Source organism: Saccopteryx bilineata, chromosome 4, assembly GCF_036850765.1.
Source record: "Saccopteryx bilineata isolate mSacBil1 chromosome 4, mSacBil1_pri_phased_curated, whole genome shotgun sequence".
Taxonomy (NCBI): domain Eukaryota; kingdom Metazoa; phylum Chordata; class Mammalia; order Chiroptera; family Emballonuridae; genus Saccopteryx; species Saccopteryx bilineata.
In genome coordinates, this window is record NC_089493.1 from 77,438,703 (window position 1) to 77,451,063 (window position 12,361).

A 12,361-nucleotide genomic window follows, 5' to 3' on the forward strand; every position below is an offset into this window, starting at 1 on the left:
CAGAGGCCACAGAGCCATCCCCAGCGCCCGGGCCATCTCTGCTCCAATGGAGCCTTGGCTGCGGGAGGGGAAGAGAGAGACAGAGAGGAAAGCGCGGCGGAGGGGTGGAGAAGCAAATGGGCGCTTCTCCTGTGTGCCCTGGCCGGGAATCGAACCCGGGTCCTCCGCACGCTAGGCCGACGCTCTACCGCTGAGCCAACCGGCCAGGGCCATGGTAGAGATCTTTGAGGGATAAATAAAACTTAAATATTCAGGCAAGGCATAGTAGATGGCCCTTGTGTTTACAAGAAATGAGATCAGTTTATCTACTACTTGGAAGAAATACCTTAGGCTCGTGAATGATGTTCTTGGGCCTTCAGTGGCAATTCCCAGCACGCTGGGCAAGGTCAGGTCACAGGTATCTGGAGCAGGGCTAGAAGAGACTGAACCCTTTCTCCATGGAGCAAGGGGGCAGCTTACCTTCTCATGTCCCTCTTTCCACAGCACAGGTGTGTCCCTTGTTGGGGCCGGGAAGCCTGGCAGGCTTCAGTTTAATGACCTTTCTTTCCACTCTGGAGCAGGGTCTTGATGAAATGCTATGAAGCCCCTTAGGGCGCTGGAGCCAAAAGCTGGTATTTCCTGACTTCTTTTGGGCCTTATTTGCCTTTTCTGTTACTTCCTTGGTCATTATAGATATTAAAAGCCATGCTCAGAAGATCTCACTGAGGAGCTTGACTAAGAGCAAAATTGGGAATTCAGTGTTTAAAGAAGCCTATTAGACTGAGGAAAGAAAAGATTTGATCTGTTGTGGTAGGTGGTTGGAGACTGTGGAGGGTCTGAGTTTGATCTAGGGTGAGACTTCAGGTGGTGGGGGTTAAAGTAATGCCTAGATAGACTAGGGACTGAGACTAAAGTTGAGCCTTAGCAGAGAGGACATGATATCACTTCATAGTGAGGAAGTTAAGATGGGTGGTGGTGAGTGAGTCTCCTTGAGGCAGGCAGGGAGGGGCTGCAGAGGAGTAGGTCATCTACATATTGTAAGAGAGTAGTAGTTTTGAGATTGCATGCTGCTAAATCCTGAGCTAGTGCCTGTCGAAACAGGTGTGGGCTGTTTTTGATCCTCTGGGGTAAAATAGTCCATGTAAGTTGTTGGGCTGCATTAGTGTCTGGGTAAAGGCAAACAGAAAGTAAGAGTCAGGGTGGAGGAATGGTAAAGAAGGCATTCTTGAGGTCTAGGACCATGAAGTGAGTGGTGTTTGAGGGAATGTGTGATAGGAACTTGTAGAGATTAGGGACTACTGGATGGAGGGGAATTCCTGCCTCATTGATTAGGTATAAGGCTTGTAAAAGATGATAAGCTCCTGAAGGTTTTTGAACAGGAAAGATGGGGTATTGCAGGGAGAGTCCATGGAGATGAGTAAACCTGGTTTAAGAGGTGGGTAATTATTGGTTTAAGGCCTTAGAAACAGACACAGTTACACATTAAACAAAGACTTCACATATTATGAATAAAGAAATTTAAATGAGCGTGCTTTACTTGTTTCAATTCAAATTATACTAGAGATATTTTCTTTTTTTTTATTAAATTAAAAAAAAATTTTTTTAATTCATTTTAGAGAGGAGAGAGAAAGGAAGAGAGAGAGACAGAGAGGGAGAGAGAGAGAGGAGAGAGAGACAGAGAGAGAAGGTGGGGAGGAGCTGGAAGTATCAACTCCCATATGTGCCTTGACCAGGCAAGCCCAGGGTTTTGAACCGGCGACCTCAGCATTTCCAGGTCGACGCTTTATCCACTGCGCCACCACAGGTCAGGCCACTAGAGATATTTTCTGACAAACAAAGAGACAAGACAGATTACTTACTCACATAGCTTAATATACAATTCTGTTTTTTAAGTTTTTCGGGATGGCAGGGAGTTGCCAGCAAAGAGGGGAGGAAGAGAGAAGGCAGACGGATGGACAGTGTGAGCAGCTGGATGGAAAGAAGGAAAGTCAGAATCTGCAGGAGGAGAGAAGGAGGTTAAAGTATTGGTGTGGCGCCACATGGTCAGAGGAGTCAAAAGGATTTAGAGCTCTGAGGAGAGAGGAGAGGGCGAGGAGGAAAGAGGCATGTCACAGTTTGTAAGGAAGGAGGAGGGGTCGGAGAGGAGACAGACAGAACTGCAGTTTGTAAGGAGGGAAGAGAGGTCAGAGATGAGACAGGCACCACAGCCAGAGCCACAGCTTCTAAGGAGGGGGGAGGGGACGAAGAACACAGTGGAGAAGGGAGAGGCCCCTGGCCAGCAGGGGAGGAGAAAGAGAGAGACTGGTGAATGAGAAAACAGAATATAGTGAAGGGAAGGGCTTTCTGGAGGGAAGAGACTCCAGCAAAAAGATTTGCTGAGAGACTAGAGAGGGGTCCTGAGAGAGGGGTGCCCCAGGGGTCAGGCAGGAGAAGGAGAGAGTTTGGGAGTCCGTGGAAAAGGAAAGATTAGGAGCAGAGGTTTTAGGTGAGGTTTCTTTTGGCCAAAAACGGCCTGCGTGTGGAACAGAAGGCACAGAAATTAAGGACAGGAGAGAAGGGAGAAGAAAGCCTGCACATAAGGAATTTCTGATGCCCTCCCCGTCCGGTGGCAGAAATTGTCAAGATCTCTTAGGATATTGTAATTGAATGTCCCATTTTCAGGCCAATGAGAGTCATTGTCTAGTCTGTACTGAGGCCATGCCATGTTAGAGAAGAAGATTAATTTCTTCAGTCTGAGGTCTGAGAGACCGAGTTTGGTGAGGATTTTTATGAAACATCCTATAGGTGTCTGGTCGGAAGGCTCTGAAGAGCCCATAGTGGAGACAGGTGAGCAAGAGGGGGCGTCCCTGCCTTTTGTCACTGTCCCAAGAGGAGAGAATCTCCGTGTGGGGGAGTCGTCCCTGATAGAGGTCGTCACCACCTGTCAGGGAGCTCCGAGGACGAGAAGTCCGAGAGAGTGGAGAGGTTTGGCTAGGCGCCTAGTCTTCCGTGCAGTCCACTGAGACTGAAAGTCAAACCCCTCAAAACGCGAGGCGTGTCAGAGAAAACTGTTCGACCAGACAGGGGTGTTTTTAGAGAGAAATTTAGAGGCCAACCGGGGAAGGGGAAGGGAGAAACTCCTTACCTTCTGGTCCAGCAGGGGTTCAGGACAGGGTTAGACTGTTGGCCAATCAACCCACAATTACACATCCAAACAGAATCAGGGAGCAAGCCTGGGACGAGCTGCCACTGCCCATTGCTTCCCTGGTTGTAAGTTTGGACGGCAAAGAGGGATCGTCCAGGCAGTTAGTACCCTGTCCCGGGTTTCGGCACCAAATGTTGGAATCCATGGGAGTCCGAAAGACCAGAGTAACAGGTTTTATTGAAAGGAAGAAAGGAACCCTGCCGGGCACTCCTCCTGGGGGAGAAGAGCACTGGTTACAGACTAGGGGTGAGTTATATAGTGTTTGGGAGAGCCTGAGGGGATACTGAGGCAAAAGTCCTGGTATGTCCGGAATGCTCCTCCTTGGGGGCTTGGAGCATGTGGGTGTTGAATCAAAAGTCCTGGTGTGTCCGGAGCCCCTCCTTGGTGCGGCTTGTCAGCTTTTTAGAATTCCTCTGTCTCAGGGTCAATAGTCCAGGAAGGGTGAGGTCTGACAGATAAGCGGAACAGCAAGAGGGCAGTTTCGAATTCACATATCTATCAGTTTGCAGGTCCAGGACAGCCTCTTCCACAGAGCTCTCAGTTTCTTCACGCATGGCTATAAAAGTCAGCCAGCCTATGGCCCCCAAAAGGACAGCCATGGGGAATCATAACAGCAGCCAGTCCTCTACTCCAGCGGTCCCTAACCCCCGGGCTGCGGACCGGTACCGGTCCGTGAGCCATTTGTACCAGTCTGCAGAGAAAGAATAAATAACTTACATTATTTTCGTCTTATTTATATTTAAGTCTGAACGATGTTTTATTTTTTAAAAATGACCAGATTGCCACTGTTACATCCATCTAAGACTCACTCTTTTTTTTTATTATTCATTTTCAGACAGAGAGGAGAAAGAAAAGGGGGAAGAAGCAGGAAGTATCAACTCCCATATGTGCCTTGACCAGGCAAGCCCGGGGTTTTTAACCAGTGACCTCAGCGTTCCAGGTTGACACTTTATCCACTGCGCCACCACAGGTCAGGCAAAGCATCAATCATTAGGGTTTTTTTTGTTGTGACACCTTAGTTGTTCATTGATTGCTTTCTCATATGTGCCTTGACTGCGGGCCTTCAGCAGACTGAGTAACCCCTTGCTCGAGCCAGTTACCTTGGGTCCAAGCTGGTGAGCTTTGCTCAAACCAGATGAGCCCGCTTTCAAGCTGGCAACCTTGGGGGTCTCATACCTGGGTCCTCTGCATCCCAGTTCGACGCTCTATCCACTGCGCTACCGCCTGGTCAGGCAAGACTCACTCTTGACGCTTGTCTTGGTCATGTGATACATTTATCCGTCCTACCCTAAAGGCCAGTTCGTGAAAATATTTTCTGACATTAAACTGGTCCATGGCCAAAAAAGGTTCAGGACCACTGCTCTACTCTACTGCTCAAAGGTGGTGGTGACTCCTTGCCAATCTGTATTGAATTCTGCCGACTACGCCAAATGTATGGCCAGGAGCCACCATCGTGGCCATTCACATGCAGGTTCGCATTAGATTCAGGCAGACAGTAATGAAACAATGGAGCCAAGAACTGGTGGGCCATTAGCTTTAATCCTAGCTTGCACCTGGAGGGCAAGCAAAAACCCACACTGGGCTCCAAAACTCATTCAGTGCTAACAAAGCTACTGACTTATCTGAGTTTCCTAGAATCAAAGGTTTCTAGCTCACCGGCCTTATTCACCTCTGTTCCCCATCTCCTCTCTGCACAAACTGGCTTCTCCTTTAACACTCCACCATCTTGGCTGCTTCTCCTGGCCTCCTCCACGTGGCTCTCTCTGCTCTCCTCTCTGCTCTCTCCTCTAATGCTAATCTCAGGAACAGAGAGAGAGAGAGAGAGAGAGCTCCCTTTCTGCCCCACTTTATAGTATAGAAATCAAAACCTTAATCCAATATACAAACAAGGAAGTCTCTGATACAAAGTCATTTATCTGAGGCATAACAGGATTCCTTGTAAGAGTGCACCACCCTACAGCAAAAAGGGTGGGAAAGGCTTAATCCCCAAACCAAGCCCCAGGCTACAAGGATCCTGCCTGCCAACAGCCCACCCCCAACACACATTAATACAATCACACCCATCCGCAGCAATCACCTGGACGACGGGCTTCCACATGAGCAGATGGGCTTCCACATGAGCAGTGTCATCTTTAACAAACTGAGCATAATATATTTTATCTGCCCATCAGAGGTGAATAAGACTGGTGAGGTACAAACCTTTGATTCTAGGAAACTCGGATAAGTCAGTGGCTTTGGGAGCCCTGGATGGAAAGGGAAGTGTTTTCCCACTGTGTGTATTTGTTGCCTGCTGGGTGCAAGCTAGGATTAAATGTAATGGCCCACCAGTTCTTGACTTTATTGTTTCATTACCATCTGTCCGAATCAAATTCGAACCTGCATGAGCCAGGCGGCTGTGATGGTGGCCATAGCTACTGGCTTTACAGGGAGGTGCCTCCAGCTGAGCCAATGACCCTTTGCTCAAGCCAGAGACTTTGGGCTTTAAGCCAGTGACCATGGGATTGTTTTACATGAGCGCACTGTAGCTGGCCACTCCATGCTGAAACTGGCAAGCTTGTGCTTGAGCCAATAGAGCTTGCACTCAAGCCAGCATGGACTGATTTCCTGGACTACGACAGGAGTGGGCACTGGCTCCTTTGTTGGATGGACTTATGGATTTTGGACAATGTGAAATACCCTGATGAGGGTGGGGGGCGGTGGCTTGGCTGGAAGCACTACCCTGCCCGGGAAGCTTTTCCCATGGCTAGAAAGAAGGCCGAGGACATTTTGCGCTTTTGGCAAAGTACTCAGAGACTGGTGAAATGTACCTTTGTAATTGTTGAAATTGTATGATTTTTCATGTTGTTGTAATTTGTGTAATGTGTCTAATCTCCTTGCACAGGGATGCTGGTGGTGTAGATTGTGGGTAGTAAAGTGAGCATAGGGATTGATTGTTGGGCAGATAAAATATATTATGCTCACTTTGTTAAAGATGGCGCTGCCCATGTGGAAGCCCATTCCCAGGTGATATTAGTTGCCCTTCTTGCTTGGAATGGGTGTGATTATATTAATGTGTATTGGGGCGGGCTGTGAGCAGGCAGGATCCTTGTAGCCTGGGGCTTGGTTTTAGGACTAAGCCTTTCCCATCCTTTTAATTTTTTATTTATTCATTTTTTTTTTTTAGAGAGAGGGAGAGAGAGGAGAGAGAGACAGAGAGAGAGAAGGGGGGGAGGGGCTGGAAGCATCAACTCCCATATGTGCCTTGACCAGGCAAGCCCAGGGCCCCAAACCGGCGACCTCAGCATTTCCAGGTCGACGCTCTATCCACTGCGCCACCACAGGTCAGGCCTTTCCCATCCTTTTAGATGTGGGGTGGTACACTCTCATGAGGAATACCATTATGCCTCAGATAAGTGACTTTGTATCAGAGACTTCCTTATTTGTATATTGGATTAAAGGTCTTGATTTCTACATTATAAAATGGGGGCAGATCAAGAGCTTGCTCTCTCAGTTTCTGAGATTAGCATTAGAGAGGAGAGCAGAGAAGGCCATATGGAGGAGGCCAGGAGTGATAGATATGTGAATTCCAAATTGCTCTCTTGATGTTCCACTTATCTGTCAGACCTTACCCTTATTCTACTATTGCCCCTGAGACAGAGGAATTCCAAAAAGCTGGCAAGCCCCCCAAGGAGGAGCATTCCAGACATACCAAAACTTTTGCCTCAATATTCCCTCAGGCTCTCCCAAACACTATATAACTCACCCCTAGTCTGTAACTCGTGCTCTTCTCCCCAAGAGAAGTGCCCAGCAGGGTTCCTTTCTTCCTTTCAATAAAGCCTGTCACTCTGGTCTTTCAGACTCCCATGGATTCCAATATTTGGTGCCAAACCCAGGACAGGGTACTAACTGCCTGGATGATCCCTCTTTGCCGAACAAACTTACAACCAGGGAAGCAATGGGCAGCGGCAGCTCATCCCGGACTTACTCCCTGATTCTGTTTTGACATGTACAGGTTGATTGGCCGGCAGTCTAACCCTGTCCTGAACCCCTGCCAGACCAGAGAAAGGTAAGGAGTTTCTCCCTTCCCTTTCCCCAGTTGGTCTTCAAATTTCTCTCTAAAAACACCCCTTCCTGGTCGGACGGTTTTCTCTGACACGCCTCACGTTTTGAGGGGTTTGACTTTCAGTCTCAGTGGACTGCACGGAAGACTAGGTGCCTAGCCAAACCTCTCCACTCTCTCGGACTTCTGGTCCTCGGAGCTCCCTGACAGGTGGTGACGACCTCTATCAGGGACGACTCCCCCACACGGAGATTCTCTCCTCTTGGGACAGTGACAAAAGGCAGGGACGCCCCCTCTTACTCACCTGTCTCCATGGCTCTTCAGAGTCTAGGCCTTCCAACCAAACCCCTCTAGGATGTCTCATAAAAATCCTCACCAAACTCAGTCTCTCAGACCTCAAACTAAAGAAATTAATCTTCTTCTGTAACACAGTATGGCTTCAGTACAGACTAGACAATGACTCCCATTGGCCTGAAAACGGGACATTCGATTACAGTATCCTAAGAGATCTTGACAATTTCTGCCACCAATGGGAAGGGCATCAGAGATTCCTTATGTGCAGGCTTTCTTCTATTGATACCTTTTCTCCTGTCCTTAATTTCTGTACTGCTTGTTCTACACGCAGGCCGTTTTTTGGCCAAAGAAACCTCACCTAAAACCTCCACTCCTAATCTTTCCTTCTCCATGGACTCCCAACTCTGTCTCCCTCTTGCCTGACCCCCAGGGGCACCCCTCTCTCAGGACCCCTCTTTGGTCCCTCTACAAATCTCTTCCACTTGAGTCTCTTCTCTTCAGAATGCCTCCTCCCCTCTTTTCACTGCATCCTCTTTCTCATTCACCTGCAAATACCAGTCTCTCTTTCTCCTCCCCTGCTGGCCAGGGGCCCCTCCCTTCTCCACTGGGTTCTTTTTTTTTTTTTTTTTTTTTTTCTGAAGCTGGAAACGGGGAGAGGCAGTCAGACAGACTCCCGCATGCACCTGACTGGGATCCACCCAGCACGCCCACCAGGGGGCAACGCTCTGCCCACCAGGGGGCGATGCTCTGCCCACCAGGAGGCGATGCTCTGCCCCTCCGGGGCATCGCTCTGCTGCGACCAGAGCCACTCTAGCACCCGGGGTAGAGGCCAAGGAGCCATCCCCAGTGCCCGGGCCATCTTTGCTCCAATGGAGCCTTGGCTGCAGGAGGGGAAGAGAGAGACAGAGAGGAAGGAGGGGGTGTGGAGAAGCAAATGGGCACTTCTCCTATGTGCTCTGGCCGGGAATCGAACCCGGGTACCCCGCACGCCAGGCCGACGCTTTACCGCTGAGCCAACCGGCCAGGGCCTCCACTGTGTTCTTAAACCCCTCCTCCCTCCTTACAAACTGCAGTTCTGTCTGTGTCTTCTCCAACCCCTCCTTTCTCCTTACAAACTGTGACTGTGCCTTTTTCCCCCTCGCCCCCTCCCCTCTCCTCAGAGCTCTAAATCTTTTTAACTCCTCTGATCACAAGCACTTTAACCTCCTCCCCTCCTCCTGCAGATTCCGACCCTCCTTCTTTCCATCCAGCTGTTCACACTGTCCATCTGTCTTTCTCTCTTCCTCCCCTCTATGCTGGCAACTCCCTGCCATCTCAAAAAACTTTAAAAAACAGAATTGTCTATTAAGCTGTGTGAGTAAATAATCTGTTTTGTCTCTTTGTCTGTGTCTGTTTCTAAGGCCTTAAACCAATAATTACCCACCTCTTAAATCAAGGCTTACTCATCCCCATGGACTCTCCCTGCAATACCCCTATCCTTCCTATTCAAAAACCTTCAGGGGCTTATCGCCTTGTACAAGCCTTACATCTAATCAATGAGGCAATAGTTCCCCTCCATCCAGTAGTCCCTAATCTCTATAAGTTACTGTCACACATTCCCTCAAACACCACTCACTTCAGGATCCTAGACCTCAAGAATGCCTTCTTTACCATTCCTCTACACCCTGACTCTTACTTTCTGTTTGACTTTACCTTTATTTAAACTGACCCAGACACTAATGCAGCCCAGCAATTTACGTGGACTATTTAACCCCAGGGGATCAAAAACAGCCCACACCTGTTTGGGCAAGCAGTAGCTCAGGATTTAGCAACATGCAATCTAAAAACTAGTACTTTCTTACAATATATAAATAACCTACTCCTCTGTAGCCCCTCCCTGCCAGCCTCAAGGAGACACACAGCCACCCTTCTTAACTTCCTCACTGTGTAGGAGTATCGTGTCTTTTCTGCTAAGGCTCAACTTCACTCTTAATCCGTAGTCTATCTGGGCATCACCTTAACCCCCACCACCTGAGGTATCACCCAAGATCGAACTCAGACCCTCCACAGTCTCCAACCACCTACCACTGCAAATCAAATCCTTTCTTTCCTCAGTCTAAGAGGCTTCTTTAGACACTGAATCCCCAATTTTGCTCTCAGTGAGATCTTCTGAGCATGGCTTTTAAGGTCTATACTGACCAAGGAAGTAACAGAAAAGGCAAATAAGGCCCAAAAGAAGTCAGGAAATACCAGCTTTTGGCATACGCTCTAAAGGCTCCAACGCCCTAAAAGGCTTCATAGAATTACATCAGGACCCTGCTCCAGAGTGGAAAGAAAGGTTCTTGAACTGAATCCCGGCCCCACCGGTTTACACGTCTGTGCTGTGGGAGAGAGACACGAGAAGGTAAGCTGCCCCCTTGCTCCATGGAGGGAGGGTTCAGTCTCTTCTAGCCCTGCTCCAGCTACCTGTGACCTGACCTTGCCCAGTGTGCTGGGAATTGCCACTGAAGGCCCAAGAACATCGTTCACGAGCCTAAGGTATTTCTTCCAAGTAGCAGATAAACTAATCTTATTTCTTGTAAACACAGGAGCCATCTACTATGCCTTGCCTAAATATTTGAGTTTTATTTATCCCTTGAAGATCTCTACTGTGGGTACTGACAGTCTAATTTTGTTATTTTATTTAATGTATAGTATCTCCTGTATTCCTCTTGTCTCAATGCCCCATACCTATTGTAGGCTGGGACCTGCTGCTAATTCTAGCTAGAATCAGTGGTCACTAGGGCTTAAACTCTAACTGCAAAGTGTAGAAATGTAACCACCCTTTCCCTAAGTACTTGCAGGATTTACAGGTTACTCAGCAAACTATTTAAAGACTGTCCAAGAGGCGCTTCCAGCAGTACATCACCCAAGGACTGACTTTCTTCTAGACGGGTCCACACACCGTGATCCTGACAACTCCCACTGCTGCTAAAATAGAAAAATGGCATGCCTTACTCCAACCACAAACCTGAAGCTGGTTGGTCTACGCATGGCAAATATATGAAAAACCTAAGGACTCTTTTTTTTTAATTGGCTTTATTGAGCCATTCTTTTATTTTATTTTACTTTTTATTTTATTTTTTTACAGGGACAGAGAGAGAGTCAGAGAGAGGTATAGACAGGGACAGATAGACAGGAATGGAGAGAGATGAGAAGCATCAATCATCAGTTTTTCGTTGTGAGATCTTAGTTGTACATTGATTGCTTTCTCATATGTGCCTTGACCATGGGCCTTCAGCAGACTGAGTAACCCCTTGCTTGAGCCAGCGACCTTGGGTCCAAGCTGGTGAGCTTTTGCTCAAACCAGATGAGCCCGTGCTCAAGCTGGTGACCTCGGGGTCTCAAACCTGTGTCCTTGGCATCCCAGTTCAATGCTCTATCCACTGTGCCACTGCCTGGTCAGGCCTAAGGACTCTTTTAATCAGGCTTTGGGAAAAGGGAAACTAGGATAAAAAGAAAGTCAATTTAATTGTCACTAAAGATTTTTATTTTTATTTTATTTTATTTTTTTTATAGAGATAGAGAGAGTCAGAGAGAGGGATACATAGGGACAGACAGACAGGAATGGAGAGAGATGAGAAGCATCAATCATCAGTTTTTTGTTGCGACACCTTAGTTGTTCATTGATTGCTTTCACATATGTGCCTTGACTGCGGGCCTTCAGCAGACCGAGTAACTCCTTCCTGGAGCCAGCGACCTTGAGTCCAAGCTGGTGAGCTTTTGCTCAAACCAGATGAGCCCGTGCCCAAGCTGGCAACCTTGGGGTCTCGAACCTGGGTCCTTCGCATTCCGGTCCGATGCTCTATCCACTGTGCCACCGCCTCGTCAGGCAGGTTAAAGATTTTTAAATCAAGAGTTCTGACTAGAGCCTGACCTGTGGTGGCACAGTGGATAAAGCGTTGACCTGGAAATGCTGAGGTCGCCGGTTCGAGGCCCTGGGCTTGCCTGATCAAGGCACATATGGGAGTTGATGCTTCCAGCTCCTCCCCCCTTCCCTCTCTCTCTCTCTCTCTCTCTCTTCCTCTCCTCTCTAAAATGAATAAATAAAAAATTAAAAAAAAAAAAAAAAGAGTTCTGACTAGAAAGGAATTGTATGGTTTTGATAATAGAAGGTATAAGGTATGGAAATACTTTTGAAAGAAAAACAAAAAGCAAGTTGTTATAAAGACCAGTTATTTCTGGATAAGAAAGTGCATGAAAGCTGAAGCTTTATGTAAGTTGTAGAAAGTCTGTGCAGATTGTAGGAAGCTTGTATAGAGAAAAAAGAATTTGTACAGTCAGAAAACTGGTTTTCGCCTGACCTGTGGTGGCGCAGTGGATAAAGTGTCGACCTGGAAATGCTGAGGTTGCCGGTTCGAAACCCTGGGCTTGCCTGGTCAAGGCACATATGGGAGTTGATGCTTCCAGCTCCTCCCCCCTTCTCTCTCTCTGTCTCTCTCTCCTCTCTCTCCCTCTCTGTCTCTCCCTCTCTCTCTCCTCTCTAAAAATGAATAATAAAAAAAATTAAAAAAGAAAACTGGTTTTCAAAGAATGTTTAATCAGTCACCCTAACTAACAATCCTCTACTTTCCCTACTTATTGGGATGATCTTTCCTCCACCCTAACCATCTGGAGCTCAGAAACCGAGAAACAAAACCGACCCCTTGTCCTTCTATGCTCTATTCACCTCTCAGCCTACTTCACCCAATCAGGGGCTTTCTACTCGTATGGGACCAACACCTATATATATCTCCCTACTAATTGGACAGAAACCTGTACCCTAGTCTATCTCACCCCAAATATCAACCTAATCCCACCCCATGAGCCTCTTTCAATTCCTAGTGTCGGGAGCCGATCCACTAGTG